At 39.3% G+C, this 26,614-nt stretch overlaps 1 protein-coding gene across 9 annotated transcripts in view; it reads right to left on the bottom strand.

Moving 5' to 3' along the window:
- LOC109415741 (partitioning defective 3 homolog) overlaps positions 1–26,614 on the bottom strand; it is a 330,408-nt gene that overhangs the window by 81,642 nt on the left and 222,152 nt on the right. For 2 of the 9 annotated variants that reach the window (XM_029855486.2, XM_062844033.1), the window contains exon 1: positions 19,299–19,587. The exons of 4 other annotated variants lie outside the window; for them this stretch is intronic. The gene's annotated coding sequence lies outside the window, so the exon portion shown is untranslated. Of the gene's footprint in view, positions 1–19,298; positions 19,588–26,614 lie in introns of those variants that run through there. 3 more of the 9 variants (XM_062844076.1, XM_062844070.1, XM_062844084.1) reach the window with 3 other exon arrangements.

Here is a 26,614-nt window from a genome sequence, read left to right on the forward strand (position 1 = left end):
GAGGAATTCTTTAAGGGATTCTTGAAGGAAATCCTGGAAGAATTCCGAAAGAAATTCCCGGAAGAATTCCCAGAGGAATTCCTGGAAGAATTTCTAGAGGAATTCCTGGATGAACTCCTGGAGGAACTCCTAAAGGAATCCCTGGAGGAAGTCCTGAAAAACTTCCAGGAGGAATTCCTGGAAGAACTCCTGGATGAATTCCTGGAGGAACTCCATGAGGAATTTCCTTGGAAGAACTCCTAGAGGAGTTCCCTTGAGGAATCCCTGGAGGAATCACTGGAGGAATTTCTGAAGGAATCCCTTGAGGAATTCCTGAAGGAATCCCTGAAGGAAATCCTGAAGGAATCCCTGGAGGATATCCTGAAGGAATCTCTGGAGAAATTCATGGAGGATTCCCTGGAGGAATTCCTGGAGGAATCCCTGGAGGAATTCCTGGAGAAATTCCTGGAGGAATTCCTGGAGGAATCCCCGGAGGAATTCCTGGATGAATTCCTGGAGGAATCCCCGGAGGAATTTTTGAAGGAATCCTGGAAGAATTCCTGATGGTATCCCTGGAGGAAATCCTGGAAGAATTCCGAAAGGAATTCCTGGAGGAACTCCTGGAGGAATTCCCTGGAGGAACTTCCAAAGGAATCCCTGGAGGAAGTCCTGAAAAACCTCCAGGAGGAATTCCCGGAAGAACTCCTGGATGAATTCGTGGAGGAACTCCTGGAGGAATTTCCTTGGAAGAACTCCTAGAGGAGTTCCCTTGAGGAATCCCTGGAGGAATTTCTGAAGGAATCCCTTGAGGAATTCCTGAAGGAATCCCTGGTGAAATTTATGAAGGAATTACTGGAGGAATTCCTGGAGGAATCCCTGGATGAATCCCTGGAGGAATTCCTGCAGGAATTCCTGGAGGAATCCCCGGAGTAATTTCTGAAGGAATCCCTGGAAGAATTCCTGATGGTATCCCTGGAGGAAATCCAGAAGGAATCCCTGTAGGAATTCCTAGAGAAATCCCTGGAAGAACTGCATGAGGAATTCCTAGAGAAACTCTTGTATAAATTCCTTGGGGACATTCCTAGATAAATTCCTTGGAAAAAATCGCTGGAAGAGATCCAGGAGGAAGTCTTGAAGGAATCCCTGGAGGAACTCCTGGAGGAATCCTTGAAGTAACTCCTGCAGGAATTCTTGGAGAAATCCCAGAAGGAATTTCTAGAGGAATCCCTAGTGGAACTTCTGTAGAAATTCCTGGAGGAATTTCTGAAGAAGGAATAACTGGAGAAATTCCATAGAAAAATTCCTGGTGGAATTCCCTAGAGAAATTTCTGGAGGCATTCCCCAAGGAATGTCTGGAGGAATCCCTGGAGGAATCCTGGGAGGAATTCCTATAGGAATCCCTGAAGAAATTCCTGGAGAAATCCCTGGAAGAATTCCTGGAGGAATCTCTGGAGGAATTCCCGCAGGAATCGCTGGAGGAATTCCTAAAGAAATCCCTGAAGGAATTCCTGGAGGAATTCCTAGAGGAACCCCTGGAGGAATCCTGCAGGAAATCCTGGAGGAATCCTACAGGAAATCCTGGAGGAACACCTGACAACCGTTTTGCTTCGAAGTCTCACTTCACACTGTGCTGCTCTATGCAAGTGAAACATGGTGTGTATCACTGTAGAATACTCCCGAATTATGATCTCTGATGGCCTTTATCAGATTCCTGTTGATTCCTCGTGTAAATGCAGCTGGCCTGACTGACGGTGCACAATTTCCACCAGATATCTTCAACATCCGAACCACTGTGCACCGTGCCGAGATTCGGTGAGCGCTGCTTCCTAAACCGTGTCGTGTTCGCTTTGGCCGCAGCACAGCGAGCGCACAAATTGCAACACAGCGAACCATAGATGGGGAGCCCAAGAGCATGAGGAAGAGGGGCGAAATCACACGGAAAGTGGACCAAGCCTCTTTGGGAGATGCTGCTGCTGCTGGTGCTGGTCCATCGCAGCCGCGGGGTGCATCAAACTTGCATCGCCGCGCGCGCGAGAGTTTCTGATAACGATGAAGGTTGCCCCTCTGCTGGCGGGCGTACCAGCAAAATCCGAAACTGGATTAGCTCTCGCCGATACGGCGCGTTCGATGGTGCGTGAACTTCCAGTTTTAGTAAAACCAATGTACGTACATCGTGCCGGTTTGTTAAGTTAAGTACGTACCACCAACACCACACACCGCGACCGCTGGTGAGCTTCGAAGGAAAGTGAATTAAATGCCTACACGAGAAGAGCAATATAGAAACTCATTGAACACAACACATTCAATGATGGTGGAGCGCGTCTAATCAGCAGCATCAAACGGCGCGGCGCGCGAGCTCGTAAGATACTTATTGCCTTTCAAAGTGTTGTAGTTTGTGCTGTTTGCCATCGAGGTAGGTACCTACTAAATGTGGAGGGAGGCGCGAGTATATCTAAATGCTTGACTGGAGCCACCAACAGCGCGCAGCGCGCTATGGCAACAACATTCCGCGCTGAAATGGAAAGGAAGGTCAGCCCCAAAGTGGGAAAGTTGGCTCGAGAGTGTGAGTTTGCTCGGAAAACAAGTTTCACTGGGCAACGTTCTGGAAAACGGCGTAAGAACTTTTGAAAGAGGCAAGTTCGCTGGAGTACTAGATTTGCACTGATGAGCTGAATGTTTGCATAGTGAGATGATTAATTCTCCGTTTCTGCAATAACATGATGCCAATAGCGTGGGTATTACCATTTCTTACCTAATTTGAAGCTATATTGCAGAAAAAAAGAATTTATCATCTCACCATACAAAAACGGGTCACTACAAATCAAGTACTCCACTAATCGTGCCCTATTGAAAAGACTAATTCACCTTCTGACTCCGCCCCGGATGATCCTGTGTGGATCAGATTGTCACGCACCGTATTGTTCTTGAGAAAAGCATCGGCCTCATTGGAGCACAGTGCAAGGCATTTTAGAGAGGGATACTGTACAACGGTGTCTTTCGGGTCGAGGTTAAAATTAGCGAAGGATCTACACTATTACCTTAATAACTTCAAACTGGATTATGACGTTGTCCTCTTAGCTCAACGGCCCTCTGTTAAGCAGATTAAGCAGGATGATCTTACTGACTCGGCAGGTCTCACTCAACTTTACGTTTGCTGTACAAAGAGCTCAGATCGACACACTTGCGTGGGTCAAAAAGGCGTCAAACGTGGAACATGTGCGGCTGTACGCCAGTGAAACCTGGTGTGTGCCTCAGTGGAGAACAGTCAACGGCTGCGGGTCTGCGTCAACAGATACATGCGGTATATAACTGAATCTCTAACGCTGAGCTCCATCGTCAATTTCGTCAAAAGGCGATTGCGACAGAAACTCTGTAGTGAAAGTAGAGTGAAGCGTGCGTTAGATTGGAACCCAAAGGGACCTCGCAGCAGAGGGCGGGTACAGGGACTCATGGTGGCTCCAGGGGGAGATGGGGTCTGATATGTCCAACATTTGGTCTACGTAGATTATAAACGGTACCTTGCATTGGAGGAGTTTTTGCACGAATTCTTTAAGAAATTCGTAGAAACCCCGACAGGAAAATTGTAACAAAATATAAGATAATTATAACCAACCAAAAAGTTATAAATATCATAACTTTTTGTGTTAACATGTTCAACATCCTTGGTGTTTTCGGAAGGCTATAACTCAAATATGGTCGGCGTTAAGTCAGACCAGACCATCTGTTTTTCAATGATTTCGAGAAAATGTCCTGCAAGCACTTGAAATTTGAAATCTCTGGCATTATTTTCAGAAATACTATTATTCTTTTATGTAATGACATATCTGCATCAAAATAACGTCGAAAAGTTCTGGTTTAACGAATTCCTCAGCTTATCTTCACCAGCCCGAAAAATCGTGTAGTCCACTTTGACTGAACGCCGACCATATGAGCATTTTTTTTACTATCGTACAAATTGGGCCGAAGGGTCTCAGATTTTCATGAAACTTTTTCCACAGGCAGGGCACATGGATATATGAACAAAAAAAATTGAGGAAAATTCAGGGTCGCCTATTTTCCCGGAACTCAGGTGGAAATTTGTTTTCCCCTGGCACTAAGGAGTGTATCGGAAATTAACTATATATGTTCAAAACATCCTAAAAAATAATTTATTCGAGTTATAAATAATTTTATTTTTGGAGGTACTATATAAATCCTCAGAAAAAGGAATGGCACTTTTGCTTTTGTAAAAATAATTATTTTACATGGACATCAATCTCAAAGTTTAAACGCATGATCTTGAAATTTTGGACACCTCTTAAAAATTTGAAATTGCGGAAAAAATGGATTTTTTTTTGATTTTTTAAAATATTTTAGCGCAAATATATTCTTTCCCAGATTGCTCATAATATAAAGACTGCCCCAGAAAGTATGGACGCACCTAGTATTCAGTTGACTGGGCCTGATCGATGGTTCTAGTTTCGGGCTTCGTTTTGGCTGTTTCTGGTTACAATAGGATCGAAAATTCAAACGATCTTTGCCACGATGAACATTGGAATTCGAAATGGTAACTTTTTGGTCATATCCCGCTCTGTGCAAGTTAGAAGGTTTTTTTTCTTGTGTTCAAATACCTTCATTATTTGTTTTTCCAAACGAGGGTTAGCAGGATCTTTATTTTTAATCCATTTTTAAACGTGTTATTCCCACCGTGTTTGCTAATTGCTGATTGTACGGTTTTCTCACTTACTCCCACCATATATTGCTCATATATTTGATAATTTTTCAAGCTCTGTTCATCGTTTGTGCACATTTCTTCGATGATGTTCCGCTGAAAGTTCATGTATTTTGAAATAAACTGTTGGAATCGCAAAAACCGCTATACAAATGCTGAGAAAATAGATTGACCAACAGGATGTAGCTTTCAAAAAGAACTAGTCATCAATAGTTTTGAAATGCCAATATTTTATTTATGCGTCCATACTTTCTGGACCGGTCTTTAGGTAAAAAAAAATTTTCAAGAAAAAATTCGACTCCATTTTAGCGCAATTCTTAAAAATGAAAAAAGATCATTTTTCAGGGACCCCATTTTTTGATGCTCATTCAAAGTACGATTAAGCAAATAAAAAATACATCAAATTGATAATTCATTTTTTTTTAATTGGAAATGTTTTTAAACTTGACGACGAGGTAGCTTTACTAGAGAACGGAATTGTATAACCTTTGAAGATATTTAAAACAGACTGTCAAAGTTCAACAAAAAAATAGTGTTTTTTAGGATAGGCCATTTTTTAAATGTTGAGGATTTTTCGATCATAAATATTTTTTTTAAGTTGGTGTTCGGTGATATGTTATGTGTACATAACTGCTAACAATAATTAATATTTTTTGGATTTTTCGCCGTACAAGTTTTATTCGCTACAGGTTATTGAAACGCTGAAAAATCTTTAAAAAACAACAATTTGTCCAAAACTTTAATTTGTGAGATGTATTCATTCTACAATATTTTCAATAATGCTAAACATTTTTCAAATTTTTTCAGGCTGTTCTAAACTTGACTATATTGTGAAGATTTGATAGAAGAACCGAAATGATAAGACCAAACATGCTTCGAGATAGAGCGTCCTGAATGTTTATAGTTAATTTCCGATACACTCCTTACTTACTTTGGAAAATCATAACTCAAGAACGAAGCATCGTAGAAACAAAGTTTTTTTTTAAAAAAAGGAAAGCAAATTTTCTCAGAAATCCATAGGAAAAGGTTTCCTACAAAATATTCCACAGTTGAGAAAATTCGTAAAGAAAAACCGGAAAAACTATGCCCGAACTCGTGGAAAATTTTCGAAAAAATATTTTTGAGAAGGTTATTTTATAAGCTTTAATTGCTGAAATTTTTGGAATGCATTTTTTTTTTCGTTTTTGAGTTATGGCCAAGTTTGTTGAAAAATGTCCAAATGTGCCATAAAAGCCTTTTCTTTGAAAAATCATAACTCAAGAACGAAGCATCGTAGAAACAAAGTTTTTTAATGAAAATGGAAGCAAATTTTCTGAGGAATCAAAAAAAATATGAAGTGGAAAAAGTTTTCCTCAAAATTTTCCACCGTTGAGAAAATTCATAAAGGAAAGCCGGAAAAACTATGTTCGAACTCGTGGAAAATTTTCAAAAAAATATTTTTGAATATTTTGAAATATACTTTTTTTCTCGTTACTGAGTTATAGTCAATTATGTGAAAATGACCATGTAAACCTATATTATGTATATGGTAATTTTTCACAAAATTTGCCATAACTCAGGAACGAAAATTAAGTGCATTCCAAAAATTTCAGCGATCAAAGCTTATGAAATTACCTTCTCAAAAATATTTTTTTAAAAAATATTTCACGAGTTCGGACATAGTTTTTTCCGGCTTTTCTTTATGAATTTCCTCAACGGTGAAAAATTTTGTGGATTTTTTTTTTTCCATTTCACATTTTTTTTTGGATTCCTGAGAAAATTTGCTTTCATTTTCATTAAAAAACTTTGTTTCTACGATGCTTCAAAGAAAAGGCTTTTATGGCACATTTGGACATTTTTCAACAAAATTGGCCATAACTCAACGAAAAAAGTGCATTCCAAAAAATTCAGCGATTAAAGCTTATAAAATAACCTTCTCAAAAATATTTTTCCGAAAATTTTCCACGAGTTCGGGCATAGTTTTTCCGGCTTTTCTTTACAAATTTTCTCAACCGTGGAAAATTTTGTGGGAAACTTTTTCCAGTTTATATTTTTTTTTGGATTTCTGAGAAAATTTGCTTTCATTTTCTAAAAAAAACTTTGTTTTTACGATGCTTCGTTCTTGATTGATGATTTTTCAAAGTAAGTAGTGTCCACCTGATTTTCCCGTGAAAATAGGCGACCCTGAATTTTCCACAATTTTTTTTGTTCATATATCCATGAGCCCTGCCTGTGGAAAAAGTTTCATGAAAATCTGAGACCCTTCGGCCCACCGTAAGGTAATAAAAAAAATCCCCATATGTCACATTATCTCATAAATATTGTTTAGTAACTCATTGAATTATAATTAAGTTTTGATTTGTTGACACTTAGAAAATGGGATGCTAACATAAGGCTGAATTTCAAAAGGCTGAATGCACAAAAGGCTGAACACGAAAGGCTGAAAGTAGCATAAGGCTGAATTTCAAAAGGCTGAATGTACAAAAGGCTGAAATTGCAAAAATGCAGGAAATGAGTTATAGTACTTCTTTTTCTTTTTTTTTCTGGCGTAACGTCCCAACTGAGGCAAAGCCTGCTTTCAGCTTCTATACGCATTTCAACAGGTTTTAATTGAGAGCCTTCTCTGCCAATGATCACTTTGCATTTGTATATCGTGTGACAGGCAGGAAGATACTTTATGCCCGCGGTTGTTAAGGAATTTTCCATTACAAAAAGTTTCTAGCCCGAGGCCACGCCAGCATGACTACTCGTTCGCTAACCAGATCGACTACATATATGAGTCCTAGTCATAGAATATGCTTAGTGAAGAGGTTAATGATGCATACCAACTAACACAAAAAATGACTGATGGTATTTCAATCGGAGAATTTTCCTTCTTTGAGCATGAGCTATTCTTTCGAGTCATGCTGTTATGGAGATTGGTTGCCATTACAGCTGCCAACAATGTGATCAGAGATTTTTCCTTCTTTTAAATATATGCTATTCTTTGGAGAAATACTGTCATAGTTATGTAGGCGATCAATAATGCATACTTTAGCGCGGAAAACAGTCCTAACGCTTTCCGATTTCGAACATAGTAACGGAAGCATGTTCGTCCAATGAACCATCAACCAATGAGCGGTAGTGTCCGTCAAATGTCAAACTCAGGCAAAACCAATGCAAGTGTCAGGGCTGAGTGGTCGGCCAACTAGCAAATTTTCATAAAGACCATTATATCAGTGTACGCTATGATTAATAAGAGTGTTATGTCTGTTTGTCTGTGATGTTACACAGCTAATTGCGTTCGGTATTTTTTACCGAAATCTCAACTGCTGAGCGTTCGGTAATGGTTTTTACCGAAATTCAGTAAAAAATACCAAATCTCGGTAAAATGTTATCGTTTATCTGTCAAATTTTAACGAAGTTCGGTAAACGTCACCGAATTTTTCCGGTAAAAAACTTAACGGTTGAGATTTCGGTAAAATATTACCGAAGTCGGTGATTTTATCTAAGTGTGATAGTGTTGCCTTTAGGCTCGCCGTTTGAAAACTAGTCGAATCATTATTTCAGCCTTATGTTATTTCAGCCTTTTGACATTTTCAGCCTTTTGTGATTCAGCCTTTCGTAATTCAGCCTTTTGTTATTTCAGCCTTTCGTGTTTCAGCCTTTTGTACGTAACCCTAGAAAATAATGTTTCAAAATTGTAACAAATTTTGATAGAAACTAGTAATTCTAAAGTTAAAATTCATATCACATTTTGTTATAATTTTGATCTGAATATATCAAAATAGGTTATAATCTTGATTAAACTAGTGTGCTTTTTGTTACACTTTTGATTATTTTACTACTTTTTAACATAATAAGCTAGAGAAAATTATTATTACTTCATAACACAATATGATATAAACTTGATACAAATTTATATTCGGGAAACTCCTGAAATATGTATGGGATGGGAATTTATTGAAAATTGCTTATAGGACCGTAATTCTTGAAAGAGATTTGTAGCGAAATTTCTAGAGGAGCGCCTGGTCAAATTCCAAGAAAAACTGCTGTCGGTGCACCCAAAAGAAAGTTAAAAAAATGTGTTTCTAATGAATTTCGTGCTCTTATTTTCCGGCAGTTCCGTATTCCAAAGTATCGAGTGAATTTTTGTAGAGTACCATAGCTCATGGATATTCCGGGTAGATGTCAAGCACTGACGATCAAAACGTGATATTCGATTGATCGAGATAAGCGGTACCGTCGTGCGGGGCTACTTTTGAAATGCGGGGCTAGTTTGAACACTTTTGAATGTGGATTTTTTAAATTTAAAATATGATTCAAATCTGTTTGATGTCTTTGGGACTATTATGAAGCAATAGTTATCCCTTTATTTGGTTAAAATTATTTTTCAAACAAATTTTTCAAACAAATCGTTTATTGCTTGTCAGGACGCGAAAAAACATCGAATAAACCAATGATATATACATACATAAATATATCAGAACATTTGGTCTGTAAGCATTGTTTCTACAGTTCATAAATTTCAAAGGCTTGATCATTTCATTCAAAATGTATCAACGTAGCACATACAATCGAATATTTGTATCGTTATCTATATATATAAAAATGCAGTGGCATACGTGGGACCGCGCATAACTTGCGAACGGAAGGTCCAATATTGGTCGTTTTAGTTTTGTTCTGTTACTTTTCACCCCAGGAAGGTTTATGAGGCAAAAAACATGGTAAAATTGAAAGTTTTTAAAAATTGATCTTTCATGCATTTTGACCGGGGACTTGGTCCTGGCTAGAAACTTGAAACGTCAAAAAACACAGTAGGCAAGACAAAGTTTGCCGGGGACAGCTAGTACATTATAAATGACCGTTTCACCTAAATAAAGGATTGATGGTCCATTTTTTCAGGCTAACTATATAGCAATATTACGCTGCTCATAATACCAAAGGTAGCACAGAACCTTCTTAAAATGCATATTTTAATTGAAATCATGTCTGATATACAGGGGATACTCAAAATAACTGGGACAGGTAAAATTTTCACTTTTCAAAAAAAGTTCAACCAGCTGTACCTTTTCGAAAAGTGCACCAAATATTCTCAAATTTTTACTGTAAGTTCATCAACTAGTTGTGTATCAGTGGTCCAAATTTGGAAAAGATCGGGCTATTCTACTCGAAGTGGCCGGCATTAAATTGAAAGTGTAATGGGATGCATATGAAAAAAAGATAAATTTACTAAAAAACATAGAATAAACGAAATCGCTATAACTGTTTTTCATATTAATAATTTCAAATTAAGTCAAATGTTTTTCAAAGTTCATTATATTAGTGATAAATGGATCAAAATTTCATTACATTCGGTTTGTTGAATCCGAAGATATAACAGCTCAAAGTTGGCTATCGGATAATTATACCCTTTTCTAGAATCTTTCTAACTTTGTGTAGAATAGCCCGATCTTTTCCAAATTTCGACCACTGATACACAACTAGTTGATGAACTTACAGTGAAAATTTGAAAAAAAAATTCACGCCCTTTTCAAAAAGTTACAGCTACACAGTTCGAAAAAAACCTGTAAAATTATGACGGATCGAATGTAACAAAAGGACCCCGTCATATATGATGGAAATTTTTGTGCGATCTTAAAATTACATTGCAGATATCTGTTAGAAAATATAAAGAAAAATCGAGCTCCGAGCGAGAATTGAACTCAGATCCTTGGGGTATGAGTAGCACGCCCGAGCCCTCTCGGCTATCTCAGCTTGTTGAGTAGCAGACAGTCAAAGTTAAACTGCTTCTACCATAATGCACGCATTCCCGACATGCTCCAGCTGCTGCAGAGAGTACTAAGAGAGACAACGGGGAAACCGCCACAGCAGCGAGCAGCCGTTCGTGTAGCTGATGACGGAGAGTGGCTGGCATGATTTATAGCAGATGCATGTAAATTTAAAGCGAATATGCTTTAAAATCTGTAAACAAGCCGTCTGGTCAGCAGCGGGCTGCTCGGCTGACGTTAAATTATGGTGATTTACATTTTTCTACAGCAAATTTCAGTTGATCTTCAATTTACGTGCTGTTTAACTTTCATATTTTTTTGCTGTGTAGTTGAACATTTTTTGAAAAGTGAAAATTTTACCTGTCCCAGTTATTTTGAGTATCCCCTGTAGATAGCGCTAGTGAGTATGCAAATTATATATTTCTGAGGATCACTTCGAAAGATGGATGGATACGTCAAGGACGTACAGATGATAACCCGTTTGATTCGGAACTCTACAATCTATGTACTACAGTGCGAGAAATAAGTATAAAGACAGAGCCAATTTCCATACAAAATAATCATGTTTAGGGATCAAAATCTCTTATTCTAGCGATTCAATTGTTATGGAATTTTGGATACAGCCTTAAATTTATAGGCTAATAATTTAAATCATCATCCATGAAAACGTGTATATCGACTTTCCAGATTCAAATAAGTATAAAGACACTTTTTGTATGGAAATAGTGTCTCTATACTTATTTGAATCTGAAAAGTCGATATAAACGTTTTCATGGATGATGATTTATATTATTAGCCAAGATATTTTAAGGCTGCATCCAAAATTCCATAACAATCGAATCGCTAGAAACAGAGATTTTGATTCCTAAACATGATTATTTTGTATGAAAACGGCTCTGTCTTTATACATATTTCTCGCACTGTAGTAAGCAAATAAACTTAATATTTCGTATATAGAGATAAAACCACCGTGGGATTTACAATTAAATTCGCGATTTGATGCGATTTGCATTCTCCAACGAATACGTTATCACCCTCTATCTTTCTGCCAAACCAACCTTCCGCACGAATTGCACACGAACAGGCTCGACGCTGATCAGCTTTGTTGGTTCTTCCTGCTCACCGATGAGGAGTTGCCTTCCAGCAAAGTCTTTCTTTTCATCGCTTCGATGATGTCGATGAGCTTATCGCAGTTGGTATGCGAATGTATGAGTGTCGAGCATTCGGCTGTTCGGGCGCGCGAGTGGCAGCACTTTCAGATGTGCACAAAATCGTTTGCGAGTAACATTATGCTCGTTTTGCCTCCTGTTTGCATCTGGTAATCGATTGGTAGTACACAGTTCAATCGCAAGCGATTAAAATACAATTGATAAGTTGTGATGAGCACTCGTGAAGGGGAAATTAGCAACATTGCCTGCCGATAATACCCATGAAGTCGAGTAACGGAAGACAGTGAAGATAAAATAAACAATCGGTGCTGGTCAAATAAACTTATTTTTTAAAGGTAATTTAAACGTGTAATTTCGCATTTCAACATGTCTACAGCAGTCGCCAGAAGATCAAGCGCTGAAAACTCGTGGTAACTAACAAGAACTCCCGAAATGTTTTCTGCTTTTCCCGGTGTTTTCAAATTCCCGAAATCTCCCGATTTTTTCGAATTTCCATTATAACCGACCCTATTTTATTTTTCTTTTGATGTTTCTTCTGTGTGTTACTCCTGGAATTCCATCTAGGGATTTCTCCAGGAACTTCATCTGTCGATCACTCCAAGAATGCCATCTGAGGATTTGTTCATAAATACTTTCTGAGAATTTCCCATGAAATTCTATCATTCCCATCTGGGGATTTGTTCAGGATTCTGAAGAAGTTTCTTCAGGGGTCCTACAATAGCACTATTGAATTTTGTGATATGTGCTAACGTAAGAACAGTAACGACATTCACAATACGGGCAACGTGCGACAAGACATAACACTTATAATTTTTTACTATCGTCAAGATATTAAAATTTACCTTTCGTCGACCGGTTTCGGGCTCGATTTCGTTCATAAACAGGACAATGTCCGACTGGTTGCGTTTAGTTTTCGTACGATATTCGCACACATCCGAAGAGAAGAAAGGTAAATTTTAATATCTTGACGATAGCAAGAACTGTAAGTGTTATGCCTGGTCTCACGTCGCGCGTATTGTGAATATCCTACAATATTTCCCATTGCAAAAAAATATAGATTGCGGCGCGAAAAATGATTTGATGAAATGATTATTTTTAGCGCAGATGCATTGTAAACCTTCGTTTACAATGCAAAATGACCTCCAAAGATGTACTCGACAATGCAACGTCCAGTATTCACTAGTACGCGGACTGTTTTCATACCTGTGAACCCCCGCGGAAAAATCCACGCAATTATTTTGCGCGCAGGAGTCTAAACGGGTGGAATCTCCACAATAGTTTAGACTATGTTTACCAACATACCTTCTGTGGATTAATCCACAAATTCCATCTAGTGATTTCTCCAGGAACTCCTGGAGGATTTCCAGATGAAACTCCTGAGAGATTACCAGAATAAACTCAAAGAGGGCTACTAAAAGGTACTACTGGATGATTTTCAGAAGGAACTCCTAGAAGATTCCCAGCAGGAACTTCTAGGGGATTTACAGCATGAATTACTGGAGGGTTTCTAGAATTCCCTGGGGAAACTGTTGAGATTGCCCAGCAGGAAATTCTGGACAATATATGAAGACGTGAGAAACACTGACAATTCTGGCACTTTTTGAGTCACTATGCATCAAACTTTTAATTAATCTTTTGTTTTGTTTCAAAGATACTAGGTTCACGACTAGATCTTGCATCCTAATATGGCAGATATACAACAGTTTGTTATTGTTTCACCAGATATATACCAAAGTGGAACTTACGTAACATTGCAGAATTACGACAGAGAAACTCTGGATCAAAGAATCAAAGAACGAATTTATGGTGAATTCCAACTCCCCCGGAAATCCTGCAGGAAGTCTAGAAGAAACTCCTGTAAAGATATCAGAGAGAACTTTTGGAAAAACTCCAGAAGAAACTTCTAAGCAGATTTCGGGACAAACCTCAGAAGTAATTGAAGTTTTTTCGGCCTCGTAGTCTTCGGTGCGTCATTCCAGAAGGATTTCCAAAAAGTAGTCTTTGAAAGATCTCAGAAGAAACTTTTGGAGGAATCGCAGGACGAACTTCTGGCGGAACCCCAGATGGAGCTCCTGGAGGAATCTAAGAAGGTATTGAACAAATTCCAGAACTAAATCTTGTAAGAACTTCTAAAGAGAATCTCAGAGAAAGTCCAGATACTCCTGGAGGAACTCCAGATGAACCATTTGGGTAAATCTCAGAAGGAACTCACCATATTACCAATTTACCGACATACTAAAGTCGATGTATTTATGATTGTATGTTTATTAGAGTGGGTCATCGTTTATATGGAAAAATGAAAAATTCAATGGCATCCCACCAGATCAAAGCTTTTTTCATCCCATTTCAGGACCCAAATAAGTGTGCAAAATTTGGGCACGATCGGTTGTGTCTACATTTTGCGCATCGCGTTTGAAGTTTGTATGGGGTTTTACATGGGAAAACACACTTTTTTGCATTTCTCTCTTAACAAGCTCGAATTTGTCTAAAACCACGTAACCGATAAAGTGAAAACATAGCCTAGGGTGTCCTGAAAAACTTTGTTGAAGACCGCGAAGTGATCTGATGCTTATGAAACAAGTTATAGCGTTGGCATTGCTTGGCGAAACAGCATGATTTTGTTGCTATTATTATTCCTTTACATGTTAAAACATAAACACATGTATGCAATTCGTTGGTTATAACAATTTTCACAAGCATCGGATCGCTTTGCGGTCTTCAACAAAGTTTTTCAGAACATCCTAGGCTATCATTTTACAGTATTGATTAAAAAGTTTCAGACAAACTTTTTCAACTTATGACAAAAATGCAAAAAAGTATGTTTTCCCATACAAAATCCCATACAAATTTCAGTTGCAATGCGCTAAGTGTAGACGCAACCGATCGTACTCAAATTTTGCACAGATACTCAGGACCCGAAACGGAACCAAAAAAGCTTTGATCTGAGAAAACGGTTCCGATGACCCACACTAATGTTTATATGTTTGTATGTTTGTCTAATTGTATGTTTATATGTATGTACGTATATACGTACATATATACATGCCGGATCATAGGCATAACCGCATAACTCAGGAATGCGTCAAGAAATTTCAATCAAATTTGGCATACACAATCCTTTGAATGTGGGGGTGGTAGTAGGGGTATTGGAATTCAAGTTGGCGGCTCAGGATCCACGATGGCGGTCAAAACTCCAGAATATTTGCTTTTTAACGGCAATGCTGCTTCGGGTACTATGCAATATGAGTATCTATCGATCGGGCTTCATTAGTAGAACTCAAAAATAAATATCCGACGCCATTTTGAAATCCAAGGTGGCGGACCATATCCAAGATGGCGGCCATGGAATGGTAGTTTGATCTATAATACCATGCAATATGGGTATCTATCGATCGGGCTTGGTAAGTAGAACTCAAAAATCTGTATTTAACGCCATTTTAAAATCCAAGATGGCGGTCATGGAATGGGGTACAGGGTTTGGGTGAAGGATAGAGTAGAGGGAGTGGAGTAGAAGATTAGGATAGAGGATAGGGTAGACGGTAGGGAAGAGGGTAGGATAGAGAGTTGGGTTGAGGGTAGGAAAAAAGGTTAGGGTAGAGAGTTGGGTAGACGGTACGATTAACCGCAACATAGACTTAAGGATACGGTAAAGGATAGGGCAGTGGTTATGGTAGAGGATAGGGTAGAGGGTAGGGCAGATGGTAGGGTTGAATGTAATGATAGAGCGTAGGATAGAGGGTTGGAATAGAGGTCTTCTTAGAGTAAGATAAAGGCTAGAGAGTAGGGCGAAGAATTGAGATGAGATTAGACGAGCTGAGGTTTTTTCGAGATACCTTCAGGAATTCTTTCCAGGATTTCTTCAGGCATTCCTTTCGAGAATCTTCCCAGGTTTATTCCCGGGATTCCTTCAGATATTGCTTCCGAGATTGCTTTATGGATTGCTCCGGAGTTCTCTTCAGGGATTTTTGCAGGGGTTGCTTTGGAAAATCATGAAAAGATTCTTTTAGTAATTCTTTTCTGCATTCCTTCAGGGATTTGTGCTAGAATTCCTTCAGATTCCTTCCAGGATTCTTGCTGTGATTCTTGAAGGGATCCCTAAAAAAAAAAAGTGAAAAAATATAGATTTCTTCCGAGATTTTTTTTCAGGCAATTTTAGATCAAAGAAACATCTTCTATGATTCTTGCAGGAATACCTGCTCAGCTTCTGGCCGGCAATCCTGTCATGATCTTTCTAAGGATTCCATCAGATAATCTTTACGGGATTCCTTCAGAAATAATTTCAGGGATTTCTGCCAGAATTGCTTTAGGGAATCCGGAGCCCCCTGAAACTACCTTAAACCCCTTGTAACGACCATGAAACGCACCTGAGTTCTCTTGAAAACCCCTGCAATGCTCTTTAAATACACAGGAACATCCTGAAACCGGAGGAGTGGAAGGAAAGGGTAATCTGCCCCATTCACAAGAAAGGCGACCATTTGGAATGTGAGAACTTCAGGGCGATCACTATTTTGAATGCTGCCTACAAAGTGCTATCCCAGATCATCTTCCGTAGTCTGTCACCTAAAACAAATGAGTTCGTGGGAAGTTATCAAGCCGGCTTCATCGACGGCCGGTCGACAACGGACCAGATCTTTACCGTACGGCAAATCCTCCAGAAATGCCGTGAATACCAGGTCCCAACGCACCACCTGTTCATCGACTTCAAAGCGGCATACGATAGTATCGACCGCGCAGAGCTATGGAGAATCATGGACGAAAACGGCTTTCCTGGGAAGCTGACTAGACTGATTAAGGTGAATATATAACGAAGCCACACCTCAAATTTTCAAGAGCACAAATCTGAGGAACCAAAAGACGGATTGCGCTGAAAAGTTGATCGATTGGTGACCCGCTGGAATGTGTGATGCGACGAGCCGGGCTCAACAGCCGGGGAACGATTTTCACAAAATCCGGTCAATTTGTGTGCTTTGCGGACGACATGGACATTATCGCTAGAACATTTGGAACGGTGGCAGAACTGTACACCCGCCTGAAACGCGAAGCAGCAAAGTTCGGACTGGTGGTGAATGCCTCAAAAACAAAGTTCATGCTGGTAGGCGGAACCGAACACGACCGGATCCGTCTGGGTAGTAATGTTACGATAGACGGGGATACTTTCGAGGTGGTGGAGGAATTCGTCTACCTCGGACCCTTACTGACGGCGTGAGCCGTGAAATTCGGAGGCGCATTATCAGCGGAAGTCGGGCCCACTACAGGCTCCAGAAGAAACTGCGGTCGAAAAAGATTCACCCACGCACCAAATGCACCATGTACAAAACGCTAATAAGACCGGTGATCCTCTACGGGCACGAGACATGGACCATGCTCGAGGAGGACCTACAAGCACTCGGAGTTTTCGAGTGACGCGTGCTAAGAACGATCTTCGGCGGTGTGCAGGAGAACGGTGTGTGGCGGAGAAGGATGGACCACGAGCTCGCTGCACTTTACGGCGAACCCAGCATCCAGAAGGTGGCCAAAGCCGGAAGGATACGGTGGGCAAGGCATGTTGCAAGAATGCCGGACAACAACCCTGCAAAGCTGGTGTTTGCAACTGATCCGGTTGGCACAAGAAGGCGTGGAGCGTAGAGAGCACGATGGGCGAACCAGGTGGAGCGTGACTTGGCGAACATTGGGCGCGACCGAGGATGGAGAGCGGCAGCCACAAACCGAGTATTGTGGCGTACTATTGTTGATTATGTCTTGTCTTAATGATGTTGAACAAATAAATGTATGTATCCTGAAACCCCCTAAAATGCCCCTGAAACTCCATGAAACCTCTTGATCTCCACTAAAATTCCCCGGAACACCCTTGAAACTCCCAGGAATACTCCTGCAACCCCTAAAACGTCTTTGAATCACCCTTGACAATCCTTGTAACACCCCCGAAGGCATTTGGGTAAATCTCAGAAGGAACTCCCGGAGGAATTCCAAGAGGATCTCTCGGAGTTTTTCGTGCATTTGTCAAACAAATGTTGAAAGGTTCGTTATTTCAAGTGTCGACTGAAGTTCCGGAGTCAGTTTTTGTCAATCATACTATTTCTTTTTACTTTTGCATTTACAAGATAATTTGAATAGTTTGTCATCTTCGGTGCAGACTTGTTGATATTTTAGTTAATGTGGCCGGTGCCGTTATTGACTTAATATAGTTTGGAAGTTTTCGATTGGATTCTTGTGCAACCCAGATTGTTCTGATCAATCAAGGAGTAGCATCTACAAAATATAAATCATCTATTCTCATGAAAATTCTGGAGGGTGTTCAAGATGAACTTCTGCGTAAACACTCGAAAGAAATTTTCAAAGGATGGCAAGATTTTCATGCGATGGCAAACAAAACCAACCCTTCAACCCTGTGGAGGTACTGAAAAAATACTAAAACTTGAATAGTGATAGAGAAAATTTCAGCGGGAATGTAAAACCAGAGAGAAGCATACTGCAACACCTCGACCGTTTTCCATGACCCTAAAATGTGATTATTCCAGGATCTTCACGTTCAAAACAATTATGGAACTTCTAGGCACAGTTAATCTGCGTCTAGGTTTTACCCTCATTTTTCTCCTTATTTTGGATGATGCCAAATCTTAAGGTCTACCAATATCAAGTATTGCAGAAATTCTATATTAGTTTCATGATAGTGTATGTTGAAGTCATCGTACAGAAATTTCTGGGAAGTGGGGCAAGTCGTTGGGTTCTAAACGTCCTGCTTATTGTCAATTAATGGAGTTGATATTGACCGTATCAGTATACTAGTTAAACACATACTCTTCGTTGTGAAGTCTAGACGCTTCCCCATAGTTATTACAAACTTAGTTAACAGTCTTGTTTCATTCAACGAGTTCTGTGATTCAGTGGACCAACTCCCCACCACACCACTGGCATCGATTCACAACAACCTGCAGAAACTCGACCAATGTCCGTTCTGCATTAGGCTAACCAGTAGATTGCAGAACTTCGAAACAAACCGTTCAACGACGCAAATTCTGTGGAGGACTGCGCTACACTCGGCTTATTGCTGCTCGCTCGATGTCGTTGATGTTCTGTTCATTCAACGGACCGCGACGGACGACCAGCCAGCCAGCCAGTCAGCCATAATTACATGTATCAAAGCCACCAACAACCAAGTGCACTACAATTCTCGGCGGACGGCGGCGGCGGTGTTGCTATTCAGCAACATCAAGTTGTTCTCTGTCAACCCCCTCTTGCCCCGCACTTCCTTCCTCAACACCACAGCCACAGCACTACTATTCTACATTATTGCATATTTTTTCAACGACCAACCCCGAGGGCCACCGCTGGCCGCCACATAGCACAATCCATCATTAGACGACTTCGCAGCCGCGAACAGAAGCAGCACACTGACTGCTCTCTAGAGCATGATCATTTTTCTTCTGCTGTTTGGTTGGTTTGTTGGTTGGTGGTCACTAACAGACGCAATTCGCCTTCAAATCCAGCCTGTTTCTATTTAATTTTTTTCGCACATACACAATCGACGAGAGAACACACAGGTCGACGTCGTCGTCGTCGTCGTCGTCAGCAATTTTTGCCACACCACTATTCGCATTCCATTCAAACCAGCAGCCCCCAAGACCGTCACAGAATCGTTTCTTCGTAGAGTCCCACAAAATCCACAACGATCACTTTTCATCCCTCAAATTATCCCAGCCCAAAACGCACCAAATCCGTCGATCGATTTCGATTGATTATCACGAGAAAACTTTCTACCACAAACTCTTTTTCGTCGACACCGTCGTCGTTCGAGTGAAATCAACGAAAATCCAAAACGCGCAAATCGCGAATAACTATACGATGACGGCTACTACGCTACGTCAACGACGGACAGACAGACAGGTAGTTTAGGGTCGAACGACGAATCAAGTCCACCACCAACCGCCACGACGATTTGTAAACAACTGAGACAAAACTACCCATCGACATGGCATGCATGCATGGACGGACGGATGGCTGGCCACTGGGTTGGGTTTGGGACCGATCAGAGCGATGGCGCACTCATACCAACTTGGCTCAGCTGTTGTGAGCGCTGTTGAACACTAGGGTAGGTGTGCCAATAGTGGGAAGTATGGGGCGATATCATTTTCACATCAACTCTAGTTATACAAAAGAGCACCTTTTTTTGAGCCACTATGATTTTTTTTCTTTGTATTTGTGAATTTTAACTTAATGCTAATTCTTCACACATGATTTTATCAAATTTTAGAACTTTATTATGATACCGTCAAACGGGGTTACTTGCAACAGCGGTGTAACTTGCAACACGATGACATATACTAAATGTGAAGCATTTTTCAATAATAATGAAAACTAGTATGCCCTACTATTTCGGTTATAGAGATTATATGTATCAAAGATCGATTTAGTATAAAAATTAGTCTTGTTTCTTTGTTTATGGTTTAGCTACACTGTTAAAACGGATTGCTCATTTTATGCCATAAAAACAAGTATGAAAATCGTGCTTGACCTCTCCCGTATGGTAAGTGCGATAAGTCTGATGACCTTGCTTGCAGTTAGGGTACCTAATAGTAAGCTTAGCCAAACGATAAAAGTTGGATTAACTTATCGACTAAGTAATGCAAAAAAACATTATTATATTCGACAACCACTATGGGGTAACTTGCAACAGTTGAATTTGACGAAACCTTCTATTATTTATCTTCATTTTACGATATATTTGACAGAAATAACCGAAATGGATCATTTATTGATTACGTAACGCGTTCATTTTCAAATGACAATTCATTTTTTACATTTTTTTGCACGTGACCTTCAAACATTGTTAGGAAACACCACATTTTGAAGTTTCATTCATGTTTCATCATGTTAAAAGTTCAATTTTTGTTTATGAACGCTGTAAAGCAATCACCAACATCAATTCTGAATGGATGGAGTAAATTATTTCAGTTTAATACCCAAATTAGCGAGTTTGACATTTACAAAGTAGAATAGATGTATTTCAATCATGTTAATTTAGCTGAAATTGCCAAACACCACTTAAAACTGAAAACTACTTGAAGATGACTCACTCTACCTTTTCAAGAAATAACAATAATCATTGTTGACATTTTGTAATGAGTGCTAAGTCACGAGAATCATATATATTTTGTGTTTGAGGGACGTGAGACCTGTTGCTAAACGATATACTCTCGCTTGCAATAACTTTCAATCCTTTCATGAAAAATTATATGTCAATTTGTTAGTGCAGATCTTTTCATGGTATGTTTCATGCATAACATCAAAAATTTACAATACGACTAAATACTAGAATGTTAATGCTGTTTAATGATAGCTAACTTAGCTTCATACCCTATGTTGCAAGTTACCCCACAGATGGGGCAACTTGCAACAAGCATGTATTTCGCACCTCCTGATTAGGTGGCAACGTATTTTGGTAAACCAAGTGCTGCATAGTATTCTACTCGGGGTAATTAGCGTACACGATGCTTCACAGGATGTTTCAAATGTTTAGATTTTTAATGATATTGCTTCAAAGTCGAAAAGTGTTGCAAGTTACCCCATTTGACGGTACATAGAATTGATTTTTTTTTTTTGATATAACCTGCTGTCAGCTTGACAACTGCTTGACAACTCCGCTCAGTACAAAGTCCAACGAGGGATGATTCAATCAGCGGCTCCAAAGGGCGTAGCCAGCTTTTCGGCCAGGGGGGGGGGGCGAGCACCCTTACACTGAAAGGCACTTTGCAGTAACAAGGAGTTCAAATACTTCATCATTTAAGAAAATAAATAAAAGTGAAGTATGAAATATGGGTGATTAACAGGAATGGTTCAATGGAAGAATCATGATTATAATCCTGAGGAATTCCTCAAGATATTGCTTCAGGAATTTCTTAACAAATGCCATCATGAATTTGAATTTATCCAACAGTTTCTCCAGAAATTTCTTTAATATTTTTCCAGGTTTTTTTTTAATGTAGATATTCCAGCAGAAATTACCTTCGAAAAACTTGCAGTAATTCCGTTGGGAATACCTTCAGAAATTTCTTCAATAATTCCTCCAGAAGTTTTATTACGAATTTCACCATGCATTCTTTTGAGAATTTCCTCCAGTAATTCATTACAAATATCATTCTTAATTCCACCAGAAATCCGTTTGAGAAGCTCCAGAAAATACTTTGAGAATTTCTCCGGAAATTCTTTCAAAAATTCCAATCAAACTAAGATTCCTTTCCTTGAGGAATACCCTAAGAAATTTTTGGAGAATTTTCTTCGAAAAAACCGGAAAAAATTCTTTGAAAATTTCTAAAGGAATTCCTTTGGAAATTCCTGGAGGAATATCTTTGGAAGTTGCTAGAGGAATGCATTCGGAAATTTTTAAAGGAATCAATTAAAAAATAATTTCAAGAATTTATTTCGAAAATTCTTAAGGAATTCCACCGGAAATACCTTGACAAATTCTTCAGAAATTTCTTGAGAAATTCCTTCATTTCTAAAGCACCTTGAGAAATTCCATAAGACATTCCATCAAGAGTTCTTCTACGATATCCTTTAGAAGATTCTTCGGGAATTCCTTGAGGAATTTCTTTGAAATAGATTTAGAATATTCCTTGAGGAACTCCTTCGGAGTTTTCGTGAGGAATTCTTCCGAAAATTCCTTGAGGAATACCTTCAAAAATTCTTGGAGGAATTCATCCGGAAATTTCTGTGAGAATTCCTTCCCAAATTCCTGAAGCAATTCTTTCGAAAATATTGAAAAAAAAATCCACCAAAAGTCTCATGAGATATCCCTTGTGAAATTCCATAAGGAATTTCTTTAAAAATCTTTCAAAACTTCCTTGAAAAAATATTTTGGAAATTCCTGAAGAAATGCTTTTTGTGATTTTTTATTTCCTAGAGGAACTCATTCGGAAATTCTTTGAAGAATTCCTTTAAAAATGCCTTGATAAGGAAAATTCAGAAATTGTTAAAGGAGTTCGTTTGGAATTGTTTTTGACATATATCTGAAATGTCTCATGGAATACCTTCGGAAATTTCGTGAGAAATTGTTTGATAAGTTCGTTGAGGAATTTTTTCGTTTATTTTTATAAATCTTTACGAAATTCCTCAAGCAATTCCAGCAAAAGATCCTTGAGAAGTTTCTTCGGAAATTCCTCAAGAAATTCCTTCAAAAATGTATTGCGGAACTTCTACGATAACTCGACAAACTTCTTCAAACATTCCTTCAGAAACACGTTTGGGGATTATGTGAGAAAATCCTAAGGAAATTTTTGGAGGTATTTCAAGGCAAATCCATAAGAAATTTCTTTGGAAATTCCGGAGGGGATTTCTTTGGAAATTCGAAGAGGATTTGGAAATTCAGGAGAAAATCCTTTGAAAAACCCAGGAGAAATTCCTTTGAAAATTCCTGGAGGAATTCCTACGGAAACTCCTGGACAAACTCCTCCGGACACTCATGGAGGAATTCTTCGGGAAAATCCTGGAGGTATTCCCTCGGAAATTCTTGGAGGATTTCCTTCGGAAATATCTGGAGAAATTCCTTTCTGAAATTTCTGGAGGAATTCCTTCGGAAATTCATGGAGGAATTCCTTCAGAAAATCGTTGAGCGATTCCTTCGCAAAAGTCCTGGAGGAATTCCTTCTGAAATTTATGGAGGAACTCCTTCGGAAATTCGTGTAGGAATTCCTGGAGAAATTCTTTCGGAAATTCGTGGTGGAATTCCTTCGGACATTCATGAAAGAATTCCTTTGGAAATTCCGGCAGGAAATCCTTTGAAAATTCCAGGTGAAATTCCTTTGAAAATCCCTGGAGGAATTCCACCGGAAATTACTGTAGGAATTCCCTAGGAAATTCCAGGAGGAATTCCTTCTGAAATTGCTGGATGATTTCCTTCGGAAATTCCTGAAGGAATTCCTTCGGAAATTTATAAAGGAGTTCTTTCGGAAATTCCAGGAGGAATGCCTTGGGAATTTGCAGAAGGAATTTCTTTGAAAATTCCTGGAGGATCTCCTTCAGAAATTCCTGGAGGATTTCCTCCGGAAATTTCTGAAGAAATTCATCCGGAAATTCATGGAGGAATTTCTCAGGAAATTCCTTGAGGAATTCCTTTGAAAATTCGTGGAGGAATTTCTTCGGAAATTCATGGAGGAATTCCTTCGGTATTTCCTGGAGGAATTCCTCCGGAAATTCGTGGAGGGATTCCGTCGGATAATTTCTGGAGGAATTCCTTTGGAAATTCATGTAGGAATTCCTTCGGAAAATTCTTTAGAAATTCCTTCTCAAAATTCCTGGAGGAATTCATTCGGAAATTCATGGAGGAATTCCTTCGGACATTCATGGAGGAATTCCTTCGGAAATTCCAGGAGGACATCCTTTAAAAATTCCAGGAGGAATTCCTTTAAAAATTCCTAGAAGAATTTCTTCGGAAATTCTTGGAGGAATTCCTCCGGAAATTTCTCGAGGAATTTCTTCGGAAATTCGTAGAGAAATTCCGTCGGAAAATTTCTGGAGGAATTCCTTCGGAAATTCATGGAGACATTCTTTCGGAAAATCCTTTAGAAATTCCTTGGCAAAATTCCTGGAGGAACTTGTTAGGCAATTAATGGAGGAATTCCTTCGAAAATTCATGGAGGGATTTCTTCGGACATTCATGAAGGAATTCCTTCGGGAATTCGAGAAGGAAATCCTTTGAAAATTCTAAGAGGAATTCTTTTGAAAATTCCTGGAAGAATTCCTGGAGGAATTCCTCCGGAAATTCCTAGAATAATTCCTCCAGAAATTTGTGTGAGGATTTTTTCCGAAATTTCCTGGAGGAATTTCCCCGGAAGTTCCTGGAAGATTTCCCTCGGAAATTTCTGGGGGAATGGCCACGGAAATTCCTGGAGGAATTCTCTCGGAAATACATTGAGGAATTCATTCGGAAAATCCTGAAGGAATTCCTTCGCAAAATTCCTGGTGGAATTACATCGGAAATTCATGGAGAAATTCCTTTGGAAATTTCGAAAGGAATTTCTTCAGGAATTTCCGACAGAATTTCTCCTGGAATTTCTGAAGGAATTCTTCCTGGAATTTAAAAAAAAAATCCTTCAGGAATTTCCAAAAGAGTTTTTCCAGGAATTTCCGAAGGCATTTCCAAAGGAATTCCTCCAGGAATTTCCAATGGAATTCCTCCTGGAATTTTTAAAGAAATTCATCCAAAAATTTCCGAAGGAATTAATCCAGGAATTTCCGAAATAATTGCTCCACGAATTTCAGAAGGAATGCACCCAAGAGATTCCGGAGGGATTTCTCCAGGAATTTCCGAAGAAATTCCGCTAAGAATTTCCGAAAGAATTCCTGCAGGAATTTCCAAAGGAATTCCTTCATGAATCTTCAAACGAATTCGTCCAGCAATTTCCGAAGGAATTCCTCCCGGAATTTCCGAAAGAAATCCTCCAGGAATTTTTGAAGGAATTCCTAACGGAATTTGTAAAGGAATTCCTCCACGAATTTTCGAGGGAATTCCTCTTGGAATTTCCAAAAATAAAATCCAAAAAAACTTTCCGAAAAAATTTTCTCCAGGAATTTCTGAAGGAATTCCTCCAGGAATTTCCGAAGGAATTCTTCCAATAATTTCCGAAGAAATTATTCCAGGAATCATAAAAAGCATTCCTCTAAGAAGTTTAGAATGATTTTTTTCCAGGAATGTCCTAAGTAATTCATCCAAGGATTTTCTCAGGAATTTCTCTATAGATTTCTGAAAAAATGCCTCCAGAAATTTTCGGAGGTTTTTTTTTCGAGGGAACTCCCCAAGGAATTTCCGAAGGAATTCCTCCAGAAATTTCAGAAGGAATTCCTTCAGGAATTTCCGAACGATTTCCTTCAGGAATTTCCGAAGGAATTCCTTCAGGAATTTCCAAAGGAATTCTTCCAGGAATTTGCGAAGGGATTCCTCCAAGAAGTTTGGAAGGAATTCCTTCTGGATTTTTTGAAGGAATTGCTTCAGGAATTTCCGAAGCAATTCCTCCCGGAATTTACGAAAGAATTCCTCCAGGAATTCCTAAAGAAATTCCTTCTGGAGTGGAGCGGATCTGGTGTGGTGGTTAGAACACTTGACTATCACGCCGAGGACCTGGGAACGAATCCCACTCCCAACAAACTCACAACAATGTGGGTTCTTCCTTCGGAAGGGAAGTAAAGCGTGGGTCCCGAGATGAACTAGCCAAGGGCTAAAAATCTCGTTAATACAGATAAAAAAAAAATTCCTTCTGGAATTTCCGAATGAATTCCTCCAGGAATCTCCAAAAGAATTCGTCCAGCAATTTCCGAAGGAATTCCTCCCGGAATTTCTGGAAGAATTCCTCCAGAAATTTCCGAAAGTATTCATCCAAGATTTTTCGAAGGACCTCGCCAAGGAATTTTCGATGGAATTCCTCCAGTAATTTCCGATGGAATTTCTCCAGAAATTTCCGAAGGAATTCATCTAGGATTTGGCGAAGGGATTCCACCAAGAATTTTGGAAGGAATTCCTCCAGGAATTTCCAATGGAATTCGTCCAGCAATTTCCGATGGAATTCCTTCAGGAATTTCCGAAAGAATTCCTCCAGGAATTCCTAAAGAAATTTCTCCTGGAATTTCCGAATGAATTCCTCCGGGAAGCTCCAATGAAATTCGTCCAGCAATTTCCGAAGGAATTCCTCCCGGAATTTCCGAAAGAATTCCGCCAGGAATTCCTAAAGGAATTCCTCCTGGAATTCCAAAGGAATTCGTCCAGCAATTTCCGGAGGAATTCCTCCCGAAATTTCCGAAGGAATTCCTCCAGGAATTTCTGAAGGAATTCCTCCAGGAATTTCTGAAGGAATTCCTCCAGGAATTTCCGAAGGAATCCTTCAGGACATTCCGAAGGAATTCCTCCAGGAATTTTAAATGACATTCGTCCAGCAATTTCCGAAGGAATTTCTCCAGGAATTTCCAAAAGCATTCCTCCAGGAAGTTTGGAATTATTTTGTCCAGGAATTTCGTAAGGAATTCACCTAAGGATTTCC

The sequence above is a fragment of the Aedes albopictus genome, chromosome 1 (assembly GCF_035046485.1).
Source record: "Aedes albopictus strain Foshan chromosome 1, AalbF5, whole genome shotgun sequence".
NCBI lineage: Eukaryota > Metazoa > Arthropoda > Insecta > Diptera > Culicidae > Aedes > Aedes albopictus.